The 24,446-nt window shown below is 45.4% G+C and overlaps 1 pseudogene across 1 annotated transcript in view; it reads left to right on the forward strand.

Annotated features, from left to right (window-relative positions):
* LOC124040399 overlaps window positions 1-24,209 on the forward strand; it is a 41,382-nt pseudogene extending 17,173 nt beyond the window's left edge. The window contains exons 2-6 of the transcript XR_006839717.1: window positions 11,508-11,678; window positions 15,499-15,651; window positions 20,392-20,438; window positions 22,230-22,340; window positions 22,778-24,209. The product of XR_006839717.1 is annotated as a Na(+)/H(+) exchange regulatory cofactor NHE-RF1-like (transcript). The remainder of the gene's footprint in view (window positions 1-11,507; window positions 11,679-15,498; window positions 15,652-20,391; window positions 20,439-22,229; window positions 22,341-22,777) is intronic.
* Window positions 24,210-24,446: the final 237 nt, after the last annotated feature.

Below are 24,446 nucleotides of genomic sequence, written 5' to 3' on the forward strand. Positions count from 1 at the left end.
AACTACCAATTTGGTTATCACAGTCTTTCTGTAGGGAGCTGTAAACATTAACCTTTGAGATGCAGGACCAAGGAATGTTATGTACAAAAGAAAGTCCAGTTTTTACAGGCTTAGTTTCCACATGTAAGCTAGGCGGTGCTATACAGATATGCTAATCTTTATTAGTAAGGATAAGGCAGTTGCGTGTGCACACGCCCATTAGTATTATGAAGGAACTGAGGTTGTCATTTTGACAGCCTCCAAGACTTCCTGTTAGCAGGAAGTCTACCTTACTACCTTACCCAGTATTTGCTCTGTGGTTGAGAGAGCGAGATACAAATTCCATCTAGACACCATTGCTCTAGAGCACAAAACTATACATGCCTTGGCCTAAACATCAGCGCCACGTTAACTTCCACAAAGCTGTGAACGAGCTGAGACGAGGGAAGAAAACACACAATGGGACAGATTGAGACTGCATCTCAAATTGAGACTTCATGCAGAATTTTGAAAAATATCCTCTGTGTGCAACGTCAAAAATGTAATAATGCACGCAGAGCAGAATTAGGCCGATACCCACTAATTATCAAAATCCAGAAAAGAGCCGTTAAATTTTACAACCACCTAAAAGGAAGAGATTCCCAAACCTTTCATAACAAAGCCAACACCTACAGAATGACGAACATGGAGAGGAGTCCCCGAAGCAAGCTGGTCCTGGGGCTCTGTCCACAAACACAAACAGACCCCCAGGACAGCAAATGTGTAAATATTTTTATTAACATAAGATTCTACTGAGACATAAACTGGACAAGTTTCACAGACATGTGACTAACAGAAATTGAATAATAATAATGTGTCCCAGAACAAAGGGGGGGTGAATATCTGCAGTATGTGGTGTGGCCACCAGCTGCATTAAGTACTGCAGTGCGTCTCCTCATGGACTGCACCAGATTTGCCAGTTCTTGCTGTGAGATGTTACCCCACTTTTTGACCAAGCCACCTGCAAGTTCCCAGATATTTCTGGGGGGAATGGCCCTAGCCATCACCCTCTGATCCCAGACGTGCTCAATGGGATTGAGATCCGGGCACTTTGCTGGCCATGGCAGAACACTGACATTCCTGTCTTGCAGGAAATCACGCACAGAACGAGCAGTATGGCTGGTGGCATTGTCATGCTGGAGGGTCATGTCAGGATGAGCCTGCAGGAAGGGGAACACATGAGGGATGAGGATGTCTTCCCTGTAACGCACAGCGTTGCGATTGCCTGCAATGACAACAAGCTCAGTCCGATGATGCTGTGACACACCGCCCCAGACCATGACGGACCCTCCACCTCCAAATTGATCCCGCTCCAGAGAACAGGCCTTAGTGTAACGCTCATTCCTTCTACGATAAATGGGAATCCGACCATCACCCCTGGTGAGACAAAACCTCTACTCGTCAGTGAAGAGCACTTTTGCCAGTCTTGTCTGGTCCGGAGACAGTGGGTTTGTGCCCATAGGTGACGTTGTTGCCGGTGATGTCTGGTGAGGACCTGCCTTACAACAGGCCTACAAGCCCTCAGTCCAGCCTCTCTCAGCCATCCGTCCTGTCTCCCTGTAGCGCTGTCTTAGGTTTCTCACAGTACGGACATTGCAATTTATTGCCCTGGCAGGATGCCTAAGGCACGTCCACACAGATGAGCAGGGACCCTGGGCACCTTTCTTTTGGTGTTTTTCAGAGTCTGTAGAAAGGTGTTTTTCAGAGTCTGTAGAAAGGCCTCTTTTTAGTGTCCTACGTTTTCATAACTGTGACCTTAATTGCCTACCGTCTGTAAGCTGTTAGTGTCTTAATGACTGTTCCACAGGTGCATGTTCATGAATTGTTTATGGTTCATTGAACAAGCATGAGAACAGTGTTTAAACACTTTACAAATATAGAACTGTGAAGTTATTTGGATTTTAACAAATTATCTTTGAAAGACAGGGTCCTGAAAAAGGGACGTTTCTATTTTTGCTGATTGGAAATGATGCAGACAATTACATTGATGGAAGCAACAATCAATCCGCAATATTAAAGCCGATCCACCCCTTAAAGTATAATAATTTGAAAACAAATCCAATTTTCATTAACTCCCATATCGAATGGGTGAAATACCACAGTGTGCCATCACAGCAACAAGATTAGTGACCTGTTGCCACTTGTTGACTTATTTTCCCTTTTGTACTTTAACTATTTGCACATACAATGACATTTGAAATGCATTTTATTCTTTTGGAACTTTTGTGAGTGTAATGTTTTACTGTTTTTTTGTTGTTGATTTCACTTGTTTATTATCTACTTCACTTGCTTTGGCAATGTTTAACATGCGTTTCCAATGGGGGGAGAATGGTTCTCCTTCTGGCACTCACACACCCTTAACATGTGGTAGATTGTAGGTAAGGGTTGGGTCTAATCCTGAATGCAGACGGTAAACATTACACACAAATGTTCCAAAATAATAAAATGCATTTCAAATGGAATTAAAACTTAATTCCAGCCTGTGTTTATTCCACAAGTTACAACTGGCTAAATTCTATGATGTTAAAATGCCTATTTACTCCGCTCCAGTCTCAGCTTCAGCAAACCGCACGACAGCCTGGACAAATAGAGGGAGAGACTGGGATCTGTCCCAAATGCCACCCTATTCCCTATATACTGGACTACTTTTGACCAGAGCCCTATGGCACAATATAGGGAATAGGGTGCCATTTTGGATGTACTGTAGTGAGACGAGTAACAGTCTGCTGCTACTGCTGGTGGGTTGAGTGCTTAGAGCTCACTGCTCTGTAACTCTGCTGCATTTTAAAGCTTCAGCAAAATACTTGAAGCTGAATGAGTACTTTAATAGACGAGCGCTTGTTTTGGATGCTTGGAGCTGTGCCGTTTTAAGTCGGCACTACTAGTGTTGCCAAAGCTCAAAACAAACCACTCAAATCACCCCAAAACATCAATCCATTTACAACTGCTTGTCTATCAGAGATTGAGAGTCTTTGCTGTGGCTGCAGCTGGCTGAGGAAACCACCCTCGTAGTGTTTTGAGTGCAGATTTCTGCTGTGACAGCGGCTGGCTGGGGATCAGGGGTTCAGGCCTCTCCGACTCCCCAGGACAAAGCTTCTCATTGTCAGCCTGCCGGGCCTCTCAGTCCCCCCTGAGAACGACCTGGGATTGGAGCTGGACATGGGCGTAGTGAAGGTCACCAGCAGGATGGGGGGGGGAGGAGGGGGTATATCATTGCTCTCCTTCTGTGTCAAGCTGGTTCTCTCTTCTCCTCCTGTGTCGGGCTGGTTCTCTCTTCTCCTCCTGGTTCATGGGCTGGTTCTCTCTTCTCCTCCTGTGTCGGGCTGGTTCTCTCTTCTCCTCCTGGTTCATGGGCTGGTTCTCTCTTCTCCTCCTGTGTCAAGCTGGTTCTCTCTTCTCCTCCATGGGCTGGTTCTCTCTTCTCCTCCTGGTTCATGGGCTGGTTCTCTCTTCTCCTCCTGTGTCGGGCTGGTTCTCTCTTCTCCTCCTGGTTCATGGGCTGGTTCTCTCTTCTCCTCCTGGTTCATGGGCTGGTTCTCTCTTCTCCTCCTGTGTCGGGCTGGTTCTCTCTTCTCCTCCTGGTTCATGGGCTGGTTCTCTCTTCTCCTCCTGGTTCATGGGCTGGTTCTCTCTTCTCCTCCTGTGTCGGGCTGGTTCTCTCTTCTCCTGGTTCATGGGCTGGTTCTCTCTTCTCCTCCTGGTTCATGGGCTGGTTCTCTCTTCTCCTTCTGGTTCATGGGCTGGTTCTCTCTTCTCCTGGTTCATGGGCTGGTTCTCTCTTCTCCTCCTGGTTCATGGGCTGGTTCTCTCTTCTCCTTCTGGTTCATGGGCTGGTTCTCTCTTCTCCTTCTGGTTCATGGGCTGGTTCTCTCTTCTCCTTCTGGTTCATGGGCTGGTTCTCTCTTCTCCTTCTGGTTCATGGGCTGGTTCTCTCTTCTCCTCCTGGTTCATGGGCTGGTTCTCTCTCTTCTCCTCCTGGTTCATGGGCTGGTTCTCTCTTCTCCTCCTGGTTCATGGGCTGGTTCTCTCTTCTCCTCCTGGTTCATGGGCTGGTTCTCTCTTCTCCTCCTGGTTCATGGGCTGGTTCTCTCTTCTCCTCCTGGTTCATGGGCTGGTTCTCTCTTCTCCTCCTGGTTCATGGGCTGGTTCTCTCTTCTCCTCCTGGTTCATGGGCTGGTTCTCTCTCTGTGTGTGGTGTGCGTGTGCATACTATTTGTGGCTCCCACATTCAAAATCATGTTTGTCTGACATCATTACTGTTGACACTTGACAGTCAGGAATGTGAGATTGTCCTTCCCTCCATCCTTTGTACTGTGAGTTTACATTTACATTTACATTTAAGTCATTTAGCAGACGCTCTTATCCAGAGCAACTTACAAATTGGTGCATTCACCTTATGACATCCAGTGGAACAGTCACTTTACAATAGTGCATCTAAATCTTAAAGGGGGGGTGAGAGGGATTACTTATCCTATCCTAGGTATTCCTTAAAGAGGTGGGGTTTCAGGTGTCTCCGGAAGGTGGTGATTGACTCCGCTGTCCTGGCGTCGTGAGGGAGTTTGTTCCACCATTGGGGGGCCAGAGCAGCGAACAGTTTTGACTGGGCTGAGCGGGAGCTGTACTTCCTCAGTGGTAGGGAGGCGAGCAGGCCAGAGGTGGATGAACGCAGTGCCCTTGTTTGGGTGTAGGGCCTGATCAGAGCCTGGAGGTACTGAGGTGCCGTTCCCCTCACAGCTCCGTAGGCAAGCACCATGGTCTTGTAGCGGATGCGAGCTTCAACTGGAAGCCAGTGGAGAGAACGGAGGAGCGGGGTGATGTGAGAGAACTTGGGAAGGTTGAACACCAGACGGGCTGCGGCGTTCTGGATGAGTTGAAGGGGTTTAGGACACAATGGAGTTGTCAACCGTGATGGCAAGATCATGGAACGGGCAGTCCTTCCCCGGGAGGAAGAGCAGCTCCGTCTTGCCGAGGTTCAGCTTGAGGTGGTGATCCGTCATCCACACTGATATGTCTGCCAGACATGCAGAGATGCGATTCGCCACCTGGTCATCAGAAGGGGGAAAGGAGAAGATTAATTGTGTGTCGTCTGCATAGCAATGATAGGAGAGACCATGTGAGGTTACGACAGAGCCAAGTGACTTGGTGTATAGCGAGAATAGGAGAGGGCCTAGAACAGAGCCCTGGGGGACACCAGTGGTGAGAGCGCGTGGTGAGGAGACAGATTCTCGCCACGCCACCTGGTAGGAGCGACCTGTCAGGTAGGACGCAATCCAAGCGTGGGCCGCGCCGGAGATGCCCAACTCGGAGAGGGTGGAGAGGAGGATCTGATGGTTCACAGTATCGAAGGCAGCCGATAGATCTAGAAGGATGAGAGCAGAGGAGAGAGAGTTAGCTTTAGCAGTGCGGATCGCATCCGTGATACAGAGGAGAGCAGTCTCAGTTGAATGACTAGTCTTGAAACCTGACTGATTTGGATCAAGAAGGTCATTCAGAGAGAGGTAGCGGGAGAGCTGGCCAAGGACGGCACGTACTAGTCTGTAATTGTTGACATCGGAGGGATCGAGTGTAGGTTTTTTCAGAAGTGGTGCAACTCTCGCTCTCTTGAAGACGGAAGGGACGTAGCCAGCGGTCAGGGATGAGTTGATGAGCGAGGTGAGGTAAGGGAGAAGGTCTCCGGAAATGGTCTGGAGAAGAGAGGAGGGGATCGGGTCAAGCGGGCAGGTTGTTGGGCGGCCGGCCGTCACAAGACGCGATATTTCATCTGGAGAGAGAGGGGAGAAAGAGGTCAGAGCACAGGGTAGGGCAGTGTGAGCAGAACCAGCGGTGTCGTTTGACTTAGCAAACGAGGATCGGATGTCGTCGACCTTTTCAAAATGGTTGACGAAGTCATCTGCAGAGAGGGAGGGGGGGGGGGAGGATTCAGGAGGGAGGAGGTGGCAAAGAGCTTCCTAGGGTTAGAGGCAGATGCTTGGAATTTAGAGTGGTAGAAAGTGGCTTTAGCAGCAGAGAGAGAGGAGGAAAATTTAGAGAGGAGGGAGTGAAAGGATGCCAGGTCAGCAGGGAGGCGAGTTTTCCTCCATTTCCGCTCTGCTGCCCGGAGCCCTGTTCTGTGAGCTCTCAATGAGTCATCGAGCCACGGAGAGGGAGGGGAGGACCGAGCCGGCCTGGAGGATAGGGGACATAGAGAGTCAAAGGATGCAGAGAGGGAGGAGAGGAGGGTTGAGGAGGCAGAATCAGGAGATAGGTTGGAGAAGGTTTGAGCAGAGGGAAGAGATGATAGGATGGAAGAGGAAAGAGTAGCCGGGGAGAGAGAGCGAAGGTTGGGACGGCGCGATACCATCCGAGTAGGGGCAGTGTGGGAGGTGTTGGATGAGAGCGAGAGGGAAAAGGATACAAGGTAGTGGTCGGAGACTTGGAGGGGAGTTGCAATGAGGTTAGTGGAAGAACAGCATCTAGTAAAGATGAGGTCTAGCGTATTGCCTGCCTTGTGAGTAGGGGGGGAAGGTGAGAGGGTGAGGTCAAAAGAGGAGAGGAGTGGAAAGGAAGCAGAGAGGAATGAGTCAAAGGTAGACATGGGGAGGTTCAAGTCGCCCAGAACTGTGAGAGGTGAGCCGTCCTCAGGAAAGGAGCTTATCAAGGCATCAAGCTCATTGATGAACTCTCCGAGGGAACCTGGAGGGCGATAAATGATAAGGATGTTAAGCTTGAAAGGGCTGGTAACTGTGACAGCATGGAATTCAAAGGAGGCGATAGACAGATGGGTAAGGGGAGAAAGAGAGAATGACCACTTGGGAGAGATGAGGATCCCGGTGCCACCACCCCGCTGACCAGAAGCTCTCGGGGTGTGCGAGAACACGTGGGCGGACGAAGAGAGAGCAGTAGGAGTAGCAGTGTTGTCTGTGGTGATCCATGTTTCCGTCAGTGCCAAGAAGTCGAGGGACTGGAGGGAGGCATAGGCTGAGATGAACTCTGCCTTGTTGGCCGCAGATCAGCAGTTCCAGAGGCTACCGGAGACCTGGAACTCCACGTGGGTCGTGCGCGCTGGGACCACCAGATTAGGGCGGCCGCGGCCACGCGGTGTGGAGCGTTTGTATGGTCTGTGCAGAGAGGAGAGAACAGGGATAGACAGACACATAGTTGACAGGCTACAGAAGAGGCTACGCTAATGCAAAGGAGATTGTAATGACAAGTGGACTACACGTCTCGAATGTTCAGAAAGTTAAGCTTACGTAGCAAGAATCTTATTGACTAAAATGATTAAAATGATACAGTACTGCTGAAGTAGGCTAGCTGGCAGTGGGTGCGTTGTTGACACTACACTAATCAAGTTGTTCCGTTGAGTGTGTAATAGTTTCGACAGTGCTGCTATTCGGGGGGCTAAGCTGGCTAGCTAGCAGTGTTGTTTACGTTGCGTTGCGTTAAAAGAACGACAATAGCTGGCTAGCTAACCTAGAAAATCGCTCTAGACTACACAATTATCTTTGATACAAAGACGGCTATGTAGCTAGCTCTGTAGCTAGCTACGATCAAACAAATCAAACCGTTGTACTGTAATGTAATGAGATGAAAATGTGATACTACCTGTGAATGCGACCGGGTTGTGAGTCTATTCGGTAGACGTTGGCTAGCTGTTGGCTAGCTGTTGGCTAGCTGTCGGCTAGCTGTCGGCTAGCTAGCAGAGTCTCCTACGTTAAGGACGACAAATAGCTAACCTCGGTAAATTAAGATAATCACTCTAAGACCACACACTCTAAACTACACAATTATCTTGGATACGAAGACAGCAAAGACAGTTATGTAGCTAGCTAGTTTTAATGTACCATTCAGTACTGAAGCTGTCATACGGCCTGTGTTGGTCTTCCTCAACAGTCAATGGTTATGAAGCCATGTGTGAATCAATGAAACGCTCAATAATGTCTTTCCATGTTCATCCCAGCCAGAAACAACTCTGCACGGACCATTTTAGGATATTAAACCAATCATATTCTGTGGTTGACTCTCAAACTGACCCCTATTTCCAATATAGTGCACTACTTGTGACCAGGGCCCATAATTAATAGGGTGTCATTTGGGAGGCAGGATATGAATCATATAAACTGGGTTTATTTTCTGCAAGCAAGTTTTCTACAGCAGGGAGACACATCACATGGGTGGACATTCATGATGCAAAGGTTGCTCTTAAGGTTGGTAACAGATAATTATTAACAGGTGACTAACGATTACAGAGCAACAATCTCTGGAACAGCCCTTTTTATCAGTGGAGGAGGAGTACTTTTTTATATGATGATTGTTCTCTATCGTTACTGTTGTATGCAAAATAGATATAGGCCTCTATATATCCACCGGTCGTAAAGTCTCTCCACCTTTACAGCATCTTGTCTGTTCCATTAGTTATGATTGAAATGGGATTTAACACCAATCAGGGCGTTTTCTTTGTCCTTCCCAGAAACGACTTGTCCTCAACCTGGCTCAATAAATGTACATTTCCTGTCTTCCCCTGCCATTCTCATTGGTGTTGAAGCACAGCCATATGCATTTAGAGAATTCTGCTAACTTAGAATTCTAATGGATGACATATTGGTATCAAAAGTTCCAAGAACAATTGCATTCTGGTTCTGAATGAGAATGTTTTGCATAGAGGGTTTGGTTGGTGCCAACATGGAGGTTAGGTTTGTAACCTCTCTCTGGCTGTGCTGTTAACCTCATTCCCTTTTCTGCTACTGCACTCCTATGTAGCTGTTAGCCTGTCTCCACCTCTAGTGGGATTAAATGCTTAGTCTAGCGTATGACCACTCCCGGATTAGTCCGTTACATTGAACACCAGTCCAGAGCCCAGCTAGACTCTCTAGCAAGCCTTGTCACTGACTTGAGACCGAGTTTAACAGACGCCGCACACAACCCAAGCCACACAGGTGTTTTTTAATATTTATTTTACCAGGCAGGTCAATTAAGAACAAATTATATTTTACAATCACAGCCTGGAGTCTGAACTGCTCCTCTTAGATACAGTATTATCCTACTGTTCATATTCATAGAACTATAGTATGTAGAAGCAAGTATGGAGCTTGGCGGTAGGGTTGCCAACTTTCTCACTACCAAATAAGGGCCAAAAGGTGGCGTGCCGGTGCCACGGCGGTGTGGGTATGGTGTTGTGGGAAAGTGTACATTCAATGTTCTTATTTAATTGGAATGACAAAACATTCTTATATTCCGTTTAGCCTATAGCTTTACTAAAAAACTGTATCATTATGTAAAACAAACCTCAAAATAAATGATCAAAGAAATCTCAGTTTGGAACTTGACAGCAGATAAAACATTTCAAATGGAAAAGAGGAAAAGGGCATGAATCACTCAGTCTACTTCTTCCATGGATATTTTTGCTGCTCTAGACTGAGTCAAGCAGTCCTGTTGCATAGCCAGAGAGAAGTCCTTCCATGACAAGTCGCAGTTAATTTTGATCAGCTCTGTGCTGCATCTGTTTTTTGAGTCACACCATTTAATGGTCATCAGACAGAATCCTCTCTACAAAGGCATTTGAGCCTGGCACACTGAGGACAAATGAGACAATCCTGAACATGTTGATAAAGTTGGCTTTCCTAGGTTTTGGAAAACTGCCACCCACTTCTCACTGGTGTATTTTGTGGTATCCTGTCTGGCTTTCAGTATTTCCTCCCGACTAACACAAAACTCTTCAGAGTTGGTCCATACTGACTGTCTCTGTCATTTTGAGGGCAACCACCACCCGCTCCAGGTCAGTGAAGGAGAGCTCCTCAGAGGTCGACTGGTTTCAGTTTCACCATTACATTTTCTGGATGAGTAATCAAACTACTTGTCAATGTATGTAATGACAGTGTCATAGACCCTCAAAGTCCTGTTGCTGCTTGGACCTTTGTGCTGACAATTGTTTGTCCATCAGCTGCTTGGTCTTGTATCGTTTCCCCTGAAGCATCTTCATTTTAAACGTTTTGACTTCCTCGTAAACATCTGTGATGCAGAGTGTTGTTTCCTACAGCTTTTTTACGAGTTGGTCAAAAACACACCCTACGTTGTGGAAAAAAATCACAGATAAATCTCGGCAGCTTCTGTTTTTTCTTCATACTAAAAAATACTCTTCAGTGCCACAGGACAGGACTTCCCAAGGGACCTGAAGTATGACGTAAGAGCTGGCCAGTTTTGCAGGAGACGGTCGACAGCTGGATTGAAGAGCGAGCCATCGTGTGCAAACATGTCGCAGAATTTCACACTCCATCAGACACAGAGAAATATCTCACACACACTGGAAACATTTTTCTGATTCCCTTGTTTGAGGCATCACTGGCAACTGAGAAATACACAGGCTCACCTTCGTTCGGGGACAGACCATCCAAAACTAATTGTAATCGTCTCCGCTTTCGTTCTTCCCAAGTGCATCATCTTCACAACATTTGAGTCATGAAACAAAGCACAGTTGACCATAACAAGACAGTCAGTGCTGTTGTAGCAGAGTCCGTGTTTAACCGTATGGTACATAGACGAGGCTTCACTTGCCGCGATTTTTGTCATTTTCCGCAGTAAGACGTCACGAAAAATGAACCAATATTGCTAGCACATTTTCAGCTAGCGTGGCCTTCTTGTGCATTTCTGTGGTTATTCTCCCCTCCATGGCCAATTTGAGAATTCCCGACCGCATAAAGTACAGAAAGCTTTTGTTGAGTCACCACTGACGGGCTGAACCCACGTTTATTTTGCTTTCCGTTGTTTGTTGTAGCTGCAGTATTTTTTTTTCATGTCTTTTTTGCAGGTTTGTCCATATTTCCTTGATACGCCAAACCGACCGAACAACAACAGAAATGACTTTGCAGGAATTGCCATGTTTACGCTATACTGTGATTGGATGAAAAACGGCACCAATTTAGCCCAATATAAGGGACATCTCGGTTAATACGAACTGTTGGCAACCCTACTTGGAAGAGCTATAGTGTTCTTAAAGAAACTGAATTATGCTTGCTTGGTGAGTATTTAGTAACAGCAGTGCACTAGGTCCAATAGCTTCATGTCCGTTTTCCCTTGCTAACCATCTATGTTCCAGATTTGCACTAATAAAACGACACGGGACGACGTTTTAATTGTCCCAGCTCCCTGTCTCTGGTGTAAACCTGTCACGGAGTGTTCTCTAATTCATTGAGAACAGGAACCTTGCCCATTTCTCTCTTGGTCTTCGGATGGTTGTTGAACGCTAGAATCCAGTCCGTCTTGATCTCTGTCACACTAATGGTATTTTAACTACATTCTTTTATATCCATTCCAGGTCAACTGTTGCTTTAAATGTGGAGTTTGTGCTAATTGTTCTCTTTGTGATGAGCAATCTGCTATTTTGCTCTTTGTAGAGGTATAGATCTGCTCTCTCCATGTAACAGTGTAGAGATGCTTTATCTCTGTCTCTCGCTCTCTTGCTGTCTCACTCTCTCTATGTATAGATATGTGCTTAACAAGATCTGTTTTCTCTGCAGGACTCGAAGGCAGAGCTGCGTCCTCGTCTGTGCTTGATGAAGAAGGGTGTGACGGGCTATGGCTTCAACTTGCACAGTGAGAAGTCTAAACCGGGCCAGTACATTAGAGCTGTGGACGAGGAATCTCCTGCTGACAAGGCTGGCCTCAAACCGCAGGACAAGATCGTACAGGTACGTATATCTTTACTGTACAAACAGAGACTCCGTACAGGACGTTTTTATAAAGCCAACTACCCAGCAGCACATCCCTGCTCTCATCCCTGAACCATATTAGCAATGCAGTGCAATATTCTTCTGATACTATTTGTCTTCACCTTTTATCAACTTGTTACAGACATCTTCTCTTGTATGTAAGGCATCGATATGACAATCAGACAGTTGTGCTGGACTTGAGGATGAATTTGTGTGTTGTGATCTCATTACATCAGTGGCAGAGTGGGAATGGTAATCAGTACTGGGATTAGGTAATGCACTGTTGGGAAGTGACTTTGTGCGGGGGGGAGGGAGAGAGAGACACAAACAGAGGGTTTTTCAAGGCCAGTTGTGTTAGTGTGAAGGGGAAACGGTCCTTGATACTGTTGTTTTTCGGGCCCTTGGTCCCCATGTCGTAATGCGACCACTGTCTGTCTCTGACTTGAATTACACTCCAATTACACTGACTTCAAACTGTGTCTGACAAAGGTCAAGGCTGTAAGTCTAATGCTTTCTACTAACCAGGGAAACGTTTGAGCTACCGTTCTTAGGTATGGTGTACACACAGACTGGGATCAGCGATAGTGTACCAGGGCTCTGCTCTATTGTGTGATCACTATGGAAGTCTGTGAGATTGAATTGATTCTAAACGATATTCCCACCTCTGACTTTCCCCTGTTGGAATTCAACAGGCAGCACTGGGGTCCTATAGCAGTGGGTGCTTCCTACAGCATCCCTAACTGTTTAATTCAGTTTAAACTTCCTAGAGATGACCACCCATAACAACTATATTGTCTCACTGTTCTCTGTCATCATGGTGAATGTACTGGACAGCTGTACTTTAAAAAAACTTTCTGTCTCTCTCTCGTTGTCTCTCTGTCTCTAACCAGGTTAACAGTATGTCTGTCTCTAACCAGGATAACATTATCTCTGTCTCTAACCAGGTTGTCTGTCTCTAACCAGGTTAACAGTATGTCTGTCTCTAACCAGGATAACAGTATCTCTGTCTCTAACCAGGTTGTCTCTCTAACCAGGTTAACAGTATGTCTGTCTCTAACCAGGATAACAGTATCTCTGTCTCTAACCAGGTTGTCTGTCTCTAACCAGGATAACAGTATCTCTGTCTCTAACCAGGATAACAGTATCTCTGTCTCTAACCAGGTTGTCTGTCTCTAACCAGGTTAACAGTATCTCTGTCTCTAACCAGGTTGTCTGTCTCTAACCAGGTTAACAGTATCTCTGTCTCTAACCAGGTTAACAGCATGTCTGTCTCTAACCAGGATAACAGTATCTCTGTCTCTAACCAGGTTGTCTGTCTCTAACCAGGTTAACAGTATCTCTGTCTCTAACCAGGTTAACAGTATCTCTGTCTCTAACCAGGTTAACAGTATCTCTGTCTCTAACCAGGTTAACAGTCTGTCTCTAACCAGGTTAACAGTATCTCTGTCTCTAACCAGGTTAACAGTATCTCTGTCTCTAACCAGGTTAACAGTATCTCTGTCTCTAACCAGGTTAACAGTATCTCTGTCTCTAACCAGGTTAACAGTATCTCTGTCTCTAACCAGGTTGTCTGTCTCTAACCAGGTTAACAGTATCTCTGTCTCTAACCAGGTTAACAGTATCTCTGTCTCTAACCAGGTTGTCTGTCTCTAACCAGGTTAACAGGATGTCTGTCTCTTTTTTATTTTATTTTTTATTTCACCTTTATTTAACCAGGTAGGCTAGTTGAGAACAAGTTCTCATTTGCAACTGCGACCTGGCCAAAATAAAGCATAGCAGTGTGAACAGACAACAGAGTTACACATGGAGTAAACAATTAACAAGTCAATAACACAATAGAAAAAATATACAATGTGTATATACAATGTGTGCAAAAGGCATGAGGAGGTAGGCGAATAATACAATTTTGCAGATTAACACTGGAGTGATAAATGATCAGATGGTCATGTACAGGTAGAGATATTGGTGTGCAAAAGAGCAGAAAAGTAAATAAATAAAAAACCGTATAAAAACAGTATGGGAATGAGGTAGGTGAAAATGGGTGGGCTATTTACCAATAGACTATGTACAGCTGCAGCGATCGGTTAGCTGCTCAGATAGCTGATGTTTGAAGTTGGTGAGGGAGATAAGTCTCCAACTTCAGCGATTTTTGCAGTTCGTTCCAGTCACAGGCAGCAGAGTACTGGAACGAAAGGCGGCCAAATGAGGTGTTGGCTTTAGGGATGATCAGTGAGATACACCTGCTGGAGCGCGTGCTACGGATGGGTGTTGCCATCGTGACCAGTGAACTGAGATAAGGCGGAGCTTTACCTAGCATGGACTTGTAGATGACCTGGAGCCAGTGGGTCTGGCGACGAATATGTAGTGAGGGCCAGCCGACTAGAGCATACAAGTCGCAGTGGTGGGTGGCATAAGGTGCTTTAGTGACAAAACGGATGGCACTGTGATAGACTGCATCCAGTTTGCTGAGTAGAGTGTTGGAAGCCATTTTGTAGATGACATCGCCGAAGTCGAGGATCGGTAGGATAGTCAGTTTTACTAGGGTAAGCTTGGCTGCGTGAGTGAAGGAGGCTTTGTTGCGGAATAGAAAGCCGACTCTTGATTTGATTTTCGATTGGAGATGTTTGATGTGAGTCTGGAAGGAGAGTTTGCAGTCTAGCCAGACACCTAGGTACTTCTAGATGTCCACATATTCAAGGTCGGAACCATCCAGGGTGGTGATGCTAGTCGAGCATGCGGGTGCAGGCAGCGATCGGTTGAAAAGCATGCATTTGGTTTTACTCACGTTTAAGAGCAGTTTGAGGCCACGGAAGGAGTGCTGTATGGCATTGAAGCTCGTTTGGAGGTTAGATAGCACAGTGTCCAATGACGGGCAAAAGTATATAGAATGGTGTCGTCTGCGTAGAGTTGGATGGTTAACAGTATGTCTGTCTCTAACCAGGTTCTCTGTCTCTAACCAGGTTAACAGTATCTCTGTCTCTAACCAGGTTCTCTGTCTCTAACCAGGTTAACAGTATCTCTGTCTCTAACCAGGTTAACAGTATCTCTGTCTCTAACCAGGTTAACAGTATCTCTGTCTCTAACCAGGTTAACAGTATCTCTGTCTCTAACCAGGTTAACAGTATCTCTGTCTCTAACCAGGTTAACAGTATCTCTGTCTCTAACCAGGTTAACAGTATCTCTGTCTCTAACCAGGTTAACAGTATCTCTGTCTCTAACCAGGTTAACAGTATCTCTGTCTCTAACCAGGTTAACAGTATCTCTGTCTCTAACCAGGTTAACAGTATCTCTGTCTCTAACCAGGTTAACAGTATCTCTGTCTCTAACCAGGTTAACAGTATCTCTGTCTCTAACCAGGTTAACAGTATCTCTGTCTCTAACCAGGTTAACAGTATCTCTGTCTCTAACCAGGTTAACAGTCTCTAACCAGGTTAACAGTCTCTAACCAGGTTAACAGTATCTCTGTCTCTAACCAGGTTAACAGTATCTCTGTCTCTAACCAGGTTAACAGTATGTCTGTCTCTAACCAGGTTAACAGTATGTCTGTCTCTAACCAGGTTAACAGTATGTCTGTCTCTAACCAGGTTAACAGTATGTCTGTCTCTAACCAGGTTGTCTGTCTCTAACCAGGTTAACAGTATGTCTGTCTCTAACCAGGATAACAGTATCTCTGTCTCTAACCAGGTTAACAGTATCTCTGTCTCTAACCAGGTTAACAGTATCTCTGTCTCTAACCAGGTTAACAGTATCTCTGTCTCTAACCAGGTTAACAGTTGTCTGTCTCTAACCAGGTTAACAGTCTCTAACCATGTCGGTAGTAGGGATGCAGCACAGTGAGGTCGTAGCAGCCATCAAGGCCGGGGAGATGAGACCAGTCTACTGGTGGTGGATCGTGAAGCAGAAGCCTTCTTCAACAGCTGCAACGTCATTCCTACTGAGGCCCACCTCACAGGTACACACACACACACACACACACACACACACACACTATATCCTTGGAAAAACGCTTGTCGGGCAGATTCCTGTGAATCCTTCGGTCATTTGGTCATAGATTAGTTCAGTAGAAATTGACTAGGAAGGATTCAGGAAGTGATAGACTTCCATGTAAGTACTACTTGTCGTCAAGTAGTACTATCTCTCTCCAAACGTACACACAGTGGCCTTGTTGAAGTTAATGATTAAACTGGAGTTGGGGGTGGAGGACTAGCTGGCTGGCCATAGTCCCAGTCGGTATTAGAACATTGCAGCCCGCTTGTGGCGAAAACCTGTGGTTACCTAGGTTACACCATTGGCTCACAGCCAAAACGTCACCTTTTTTCAAACACAGTTTTCTTGTTTGGTTGATTTGGTCTGTTACAAAACTACATTTAAAGAAATGTAAAACATGTCTGAAGATGACTTTTCAAAATGGCTGCCGGGCGTTCCCACTACTTAGAACATGTTGAAGGTTACTTTAGTTGTCAAAAAGCGAGCTGAGATCTAACGCTCAGAATTGTTTCAAGACGTGACTTAAACGTAACATTAACCTAATAAAAAGACTTCTGTAAGGAATGAGCTTTTTGGCCTAATACATTATCACATCATATTGGCTATATGCCTGGCCTGCCAATATTGTTATTCTCAGGGAGAGAGCAGCAGAGGATCCCTGCTCTCTCCTTCCTTTCCTCTGGTAGACTGACCAGAGAGAGGGAACATGTCTTCTACCCGATTGCGGAAAAAAAAGAGTCGCATCGCACAAATTCATGTTGTTCTTATGACCAGAGAAAGTGAAATATTCTTAGGTATTAAAAATCGACACGACCAGCTGCTAATACTAATAACAACGCAGGGATATCGATGAACTTGGCTACTCATTCATTGCTGCTGCAGTGTGAGGGGAAGTAGGGAGAAGCACGTTTTAGAAGTGTTGACTAAAAACAGTTGACAGTGCTGAATAAAATAATAGACAAACTCAAACAGCAGCTCTTTGTATTCTTTGACAATCTCTCTCTGGTCAAAAGGTTTTAAAAGTTATGAAATCTCACGTTGGCTAGTATCAAATTGATCTGGTCGTGGAAGCTGTAGGCATGGTGATTTGAGCTATCTAACGGCCAGCACAGTAGGCAGCACTCGATTTATCAACATGTCTCCCAGTCCGCTGGGTAGGCAGTTTGTCTTCTCAGACAGATGAAACGACAACACATGGTGACTCAGAAGCCCTGCGCACCAACAACGCAACACAAATCACATCAAAAAGGAGTGAAACTTTGTTGGCATTTCTATAGAAATGTTTGTTGATCGACTAGAAGATCAATCGGTTGGTGACCATGGCTTCCCTCATGCCCGTTCCATGACGCCGCTAGCAGCCACGTGAGTGAATACTAGCTAGCTACTGACCGTAACATTAAGGTAGTCAAAACCAACAACACAAACAAATGGACTTAAGACTATACTAAACAAGTTTATATGTCTTACCTGTGGTGAAATGTTTTCCATGCACATAGTAGCCTACTTGGACACAGTCGCCAGTCTCCCACAATCAAATAACCTGAAGCCACAGACTCTTCTCGCTGACTCCATTTCCCGACATTAGGAGTATTATGAACTATAGTTTGGTATTTCTGACCTGGTTTCATGTACATTGAACAACAACTTTTCAGCATGTTTTGTTATTTCTGTACAACGAAGGGGGCTCTTTTACAATGTGGGTCAACGGAGAAAGAATGTTTTGTTTTCCTCAATTTGTTGGTCGACAGGAATCGCATATTATTACGTGAATATCGACTCTGACTATCAAAAAACCTAGACCAAGCCAATAGCCTTCTCTTTGAAGATGGAGTCATGGCAACAGTATTCATGGTGACAGCTGGGGTGTGGAGGATGCAAAAGTCCCTTAAGATCTAGGACAGAAGTCAGGCACTAAAGTCCAACCCTTTATTCAGGTATATCACATTTCCACAGTACTAATTAGTCGACAATAACGCTGACATCATGCAGGACAGAAAAGGACTGTGATTCCAATGAAGAACTACACTATATGACCAAAAGTATGTGGACACCTGCTCGTCGAACATCTCATTCCAAAATCATGGGCATTAATATGGAGTTGGTCCCCTTTGCTGCTTGCTGCTGATAACAGCTATAACAGCCTCCACTCTCCTGGGAACGCTTTCCACTAGATGATGGAACATCGCTGCTATAACAGCCTCCACTCTCCTGGGAAGGCTTTCCACTAGATGATGGAACATCGCTGCTATAACAGCCTCCACTCTCCTGGGAAGGCTTTCCACTAGATGACGGAACATCGCTGCTATAACAGCCTCCACTCTCCTGGGAAGGTTTTCCACTAGATGACGGAACATCGCTGCTATAACAGCCTCCACTCTCCTGGGAAGGCTTTCCACTAGATGATGGAACATCGCTGCTATAACAGCCTCCACTCTCCTGGGAAGGTTTTCCCCTAGATGATGGAACATCGCTGCTATAACAGCCTCCACTCTCCTGGGAAGGTTTTCCACTAGATGATGGAACATCGCTGCTATAACAGCCTCCACTCTCCTGGGAAGGCTTTCCACTAGATGTAGGAACATTGCTGCTATAACAGCCTCCACTCTCCTGGGAAGGCTTTCCACTAGATGTAGGAACATTGCTGCTATAACAGCCTCCACTCTCCTGGGAAGGCTTTCCACTAGATGTAGGAACATTGCTGCTATAACAGCCTCCACTCTCCTGGGAAGGCTTTCCACTAGATGTTGGAAGTTAATGCAGGGATTTGCTTCCATTCAGCCACGAGCATTAGTGAGGTCAGGCACTGATGTTGGGGCGATATAGGCCTGGCTTATTTTCGGTGTTCCAATTCATCCCGAAGGTGTTCGATGGAGTTGAGGTCAGGGCTCTGTGCAGGCCAGTCAAGTTCTTCCACACCGATCTAAAAAAACAAACACATTTCTGTTTGGATCTTGCTTTGCACAGAGGCATTCTCATGCTTAAACAGGAAAGGGCCTTCCCCAAACTGTTGCCATGAAGTTGGAACCACTGCTACTCTCTGTTTATCTTATATGCATAGTCACTTTAATTCTACATTAATGTACATACTATTGGCCCCTCAATTGGCCCGACCAACCAGTGCTCCCGCACATTGGCTAACCGGGCTATCTGCATTGTGGCCCACCACCCGCCAACCCCTCTTTTTACGCTTCTGCTACTCTCTGTTCATCATATATGCACAGTCACTTTAACGATACCTACATGTACATACTACCTCATTAAGCCTGACTAACCGGTGACTGTATATAGCCTTGCTCCTCTTATTTTCAACTGTCTGTAAAAATACTGTTTTATTTTTTACTTATATACATACACACACACACACACACTTTTTTTCTCCACACTGTTGGTTAGAGCCTGTAAGTAAGCGTTTCACTAAGGTCTACACCTGTTCTATTCGGCACACGTGACAAACTTTGATTTGATCGCTCCAGAGAACGTGTTTCCCTTTCATCCATTGGCGGCGAGCTTTACACCACTCCAGCTGACGCTTGGCATTGCACATGGTGGTCTTAGGCTTGTGTGCTGCTGCTTGGCCATGGAAACCCATTTTCATGAAGCTCCCGACGAACAGTTTTTGTGCTGACGTTGCTTCCAGAAGCAGTTTGGAGTGAGTGTTGCAACCGAGGACAGACTATTTTTATGCTCGACACTCTTCAGCATTCTGTGGTCCCGCTCTGTGAGTTTGTGTGGCTTGCGGCTGAGCGGTAGTTGCGCCTAGACGTTACCACTTCACAATAGCAGTACTTCCAGTTTACCGGGACATGCTCTAGCAGGACAGAAACTTTATGAACGGACTTGTTGGAAAGGTGGCATCCTATGACGGTGCCACTTTGAAAGTCACTGAGCTCTTCGGTATGTTTGTCTATGGAGATTGCATGGCGGTGCGCTCAGTTTTATACACCTGCCAGTAACGGGTGTGGCTGAAATGGCAGAATCCATTAATTTGAAGGGGTGTCCATATACAAAACCAGTCTCAACGGTGAAGAGGCGACTCCAGGATGCTGGCCTTCTAGGCAGGGTTCCTCTATACAATGTCTGGTCTTTTGCCCATCTTAATCTTTTATTTTTATTGGCCAGTCTGAGATGTGGCTTTTTCTTTGCAACTCTGCCTAGAAGGCCAGCATCCCGGAGTCGCCTCTTCACTGTTGACGTTGAGACTCGTGTTTTGCGGGTACTATTTAATGAAGCTGCCAGTTGAGGACTTGTGAGGCATCTGTTTCTCAAACTAGACACTCTTACTTACTTACTAGCCTTTTAAAATGATCAACTTGGATTAGCTAACATAACGTGCCATTGGAACACAAGAGTAATGGTTACTGATAATGGGCCTCTGTACGTCTATGTAGATATTCCTTTAAAAAAAAGCAGTTTCCAGCTACAATAGTTATTTACAACATTAACAATGTCTACACTGTATTTCTGATCAATTTGATGTTAATAGACAAAAAATGTCTAAGTGACCCTAAACTTTTGAATGTGTGTGTGTGTGTGTGTGTGTGTGTGTGTGTGTGTGTGTGTGTGTGTGTGTGTGTGTGTGTGTGTGTGTGTGTGTGTGTGTGTGTGTGTGTGTGTGTAATATCACTATTCCTTATCCACAATGGTGACTAAACTATTGTTCCACAGAACCGGTCAGCTGATTTGGCTTTTTGTCTGTTTCCTCTAGGACCTCTTCCTGAACCTGTGTCCAATGGAGGAGCAGAAGAAGAGGAGGTGAGGAGTGTGGGGTGGGGGGGGGCACTTCTCTCGGGCTCTTATCACCAAAGTGGACATTCCTGGATAGAGATTAGGACGGTTCTCCTGGGAAAACTTTCCTCAACAATCACTCATCCTAGACCTAATGTTCTTTCTCTCGCTCTGCCGTAAAACATTAAATCAGAAACTTAAATAAGCCCTTGGCTAGATAAGATGGGGGTGTGGTAGTAACCATTCACTATAATCACACCTCATTGAGAGCAGACCAATCTAAAGCAGTGACACTAACACTGTGTCCCAAAATGGCACCCTGTCCCCTTTACCCATTGGGCTCTAGTCAAAAGCAGTGCACTTACTAGATAATGGGGTGCCATTTGGGACTCACAATAAGATTTGCCCCTGACTGGCAAAGAAGCCATGACACCCTGGGAACGAGCCTAGGGGATTGGCAGCGACGATATCGTGGCTGACCCTGTCACCATGGTAACTGTCGGATCAGAGCGGTGGACAGTGGGCCAGTGTGCTCTCTCTCTCTCTGGGATTGGGAGCCTCTGTAATTCCTGAGGCGTGCTAGAGATTATGCTAATGAGATGAGATGGCTAACTATCCGACTATCCCACTAACTCAGGGCGACAGAGCTGAGAGTAGAGAACATACGCTTTAGAATGTCTCTGAGCAGGTGATCAAATCAAAATCACATTTTATTAGTCACAATGGCCAAATACAACCGGTGTAGATCTTACAATGATATGCTTTCCTTACGAGCCCCTAACCATCAATGCAGTTAAATAAGAATAAGAAATAAAAGTAAAAGTAATTAAAGAGCAGCTGTAAAATAACAATAGTGAGACTATATATACAGGGGGTACCGGTACAATGTGCGTGGGCACCGGTTAGTCCAGGTAATTTAAGTAATATGTAGGTGGAGTTATTAAAGTGACTATGCATAGATGACAACAGAGAGGGGTAGAAGCTGTTTAGAAGCCTCTTGGACCTAGACTTGGTGCCACTTGCCTTGCGGTTGCAGAGAGAACAGTCTGCCTAGGGTGGCTGGAGTCTTTGACAATTTTTAGGGCCTTCCGCTGACACCGCCTGGTATAGAAGTCCTGGATGGCAGGAAGCTTGGCCCCAGTGATGTACTGGGCCGTTCGCACTACCCTCTGTAGTGCCTTGTGGTCGGAGGCTGAGCAGTTGCCATACCAGACCGTGGTGCAGCTGTAAAACCTTTTGAGGACCCATGACAAATCCTTTCAGTCTCCTGAGAGGGAATAGGTTTTGTCGTGCCCTCTTCACAACTGTCTTGGTGTGCTTGAACCATGTTAGTTTGTTAGTGATGTGGACACCAAGGAACTTGAAACTCTCAACCTGCTCCACTACAGCCCCGTCAATGAGAAGAATGGGTAAAAGACTGCACAGTGATCATGTTCAGTTAATAGCAGCAAATAAAAGACTGCACAGTGATCAGTGTTGGTGTGTTGTCTCAGCCAGTTAATAGAATCACACAGGTTGCTGTGAGTAGGGTACCACAAGGTGAATCCCGACCCCTAGTGGCCACAGTGATCAGTGTTGGTGTGTTGTCTCAACCAGTTAATAGAATCACACAGGTTGTTGTGAGTAGGGTACCACAAGGTGAATCCCGACCCCTAGTGGCCACAGTGAGGATCACACCCACTGGTGATGGCAGTGATGACAACATGCTGTGTGTTTAGCTGATGTGTGTGTGATGCAGGTAATCAAGGTGTGTGTGTCTGTACAGTTGAACAGTAAGGTGTAAGCTGTGTTTATAGTGTGTTTCTCTTATCTCTACAGCTGGATGGTAAGGTAGCAGCAAAGCCTAAGGTGTCGGTCAGTGCATCGACATCCAGCACCACCTCCACTGCCTCTCTACCAACATCTGCTGCCAGCACCCCTCCACCAGAGGTGTGTGTGTGTGTGTGTGTGATTAGCAGGGTGTTTTGAAAACCCAGTATAAGTGGAAGGATAAGTCGTCACTAATCATCAAGATAAATATTCAGAAGATACAAAAGATGACTGAGTCTTATGTAAATATTCCTGTGAATTGTTATATCAAAAAGTTCCTGCTATTCTACATGACTTTATGGCCTCGAGGGGTATTTTGAAAACCGTATCAGTCATGTAGTTTTACTGATGCAATTCCACAAATTTTGTTATGAGGCCGATGGAAAATGTTGCCGTTTTAAATACATTTTCTTGCAATTCTACACATTTTACCATTGCATATGTACATATTCTATGCCGACCCCCAACCTTTTCTAAATTTATTGAATCGACCTGTTTTGAATATTGTGGGTCCCCCCGTGGCAGTTTTACGTATGGAGTAACACAATGTTCTCTAGGTCCGGGTGCCTCCGGTTAAGGAGCCGAATGTGAGCCTCAGCATGTCTCTAGCCCAGGCCAAGGAGAGAGCCACCCAGAAACGCTCATCCAAGAAGGCCCCTGCCATGGACTGGAGCAAGAGGAACGAACTCTTCAGTAACCTATAAATCACCTTTCCTTTCTCTCGCCCTCACTCCTTCTTTTGCTCTCTCTCTCAAGCAGACACACAATGTACGACATGAACGGTGTTAATGTTTTGTGATTTTCATGTGCTAATTGAGGGGGTTTCCACTTTATTTTTTTTCAATAAAAAATAAATAATTGAAATGCCACTCCTGCATAAGAAACATTGTATAGTTTCCATCTAGTAGGATGAAGGAATCAAAGATGATGAAATATATGGAAATAAGAAATGAATGTGTGTGTGTGTCATGAAGGTGTGTTGAATCTTATTGTCAGTCTATCTGCAATCTGATTGGTTGCTATACTTCCTTGTAGAATCACGAGCTAGCTAATAGCAAGCTGGGAGTGATTGAGTTTTTCTGGATGAGTTGGGATGAATCAACTTCTTTCCAGAGACTTTCATGTTTAGTATTTCTGCCTGATCGCTGGATTCAATCCGTATGGTGGAAGATCCGAGTTATTTCTCAATCTAAAGTTAGTGAATTTTCCTGCGTTTGCGGAGACTGTATTCACAGTAAACACTGTATATGTCGACACAATCGGAAATGACCTTTACATTTGAACCTGGATCTTCTGCGATATGGATGAAACCCAGCCCTTAATGAATGACTAACCGTCTGAATTCTTTAGCAATACGAGACCATCGTCTGACCATCGCTTAATGAGAGGTCTGGTTAGCAGATATCACTGAAATGTATCAATCTAATGCTGACCACAGGTGTACTACCCGATCTCTTTGAAGATGTTGACATGTCAATTCTTAGACTGTAGAACTCATTCAGAATACATGATTCTCTGTTCTATATGTGACAATCATTGTTGGGTCACATTTTGGTTAAAGGGACTGAGGTATGTGGTTCTAGATGTTAACCCAAAGTAAGCTGTTGTTTAACTGTAAAGTTAACCTGTCCAAACTGGTGTTCAATCACCACTATTGTAAAATCCTACGGTATTTTTATCGTTGTGATTAAACGTTTTGTCCTGCATATGTCTCATCGTTTTAAAGAATGACGAGATTGTGTCTTCTAGATTTGTACATAACTCAAAATACAATTTCCGTCTTAAAGAAATCCTCAATTTGTTTGAAGACTGTTCCAGAATCTCTCTGGGTTGATGGGAGTGTTAGCCTACTGTATATGTGGCATCTCTGGTCCAGGGCGTTAGTGTATCAGCCCCAGCTCTGGTCCTGGAGCGCTACTGGCTGTGTACGGTACAAGGGCTGAGTTGTCAAATGTCTTGAGGATGATGGTATAAATGTGGTATCAAACATGTATTTTGTCTTTATTAACGTGTGTGTGTGTGAGAGGGAAGGCATTCTCTGTGGGATCTCAAAGGAAAATGACGCGTTAGTATAAATTATCCTTTTTAATGTTGTAAAGAGTAAGCAGGTGAGCGTGTATTGACCAATCAGCAAGTCTAGGGCTAGTGTTTTACAGCAGCGTTTCCAAAGCTGGGTCTTGAGGACTTCATGGGGTGCACGGTTTGGATTTGTCTTACACAGCTGAT

The sequence above is a fragment of the Oncorhynchus gorbuscha genome, linkage group LG07 (genome assembly GCF_021184085.1).
Source record: "Oncorhynchus gorbuscha isolate QuinsamMale2020 ecotype Even-year linkage group LG07, OgorEven_v1.0, whole genome shotgun sequence".
Taxonomy (NCBI): domain Eukaryota; kingdom Metazoa; phylum Chordata; class Actinopteri; order Salmoniformes; family Salmonidae; genus Oncorhynchus; species Oncorhynchus gorbuscha.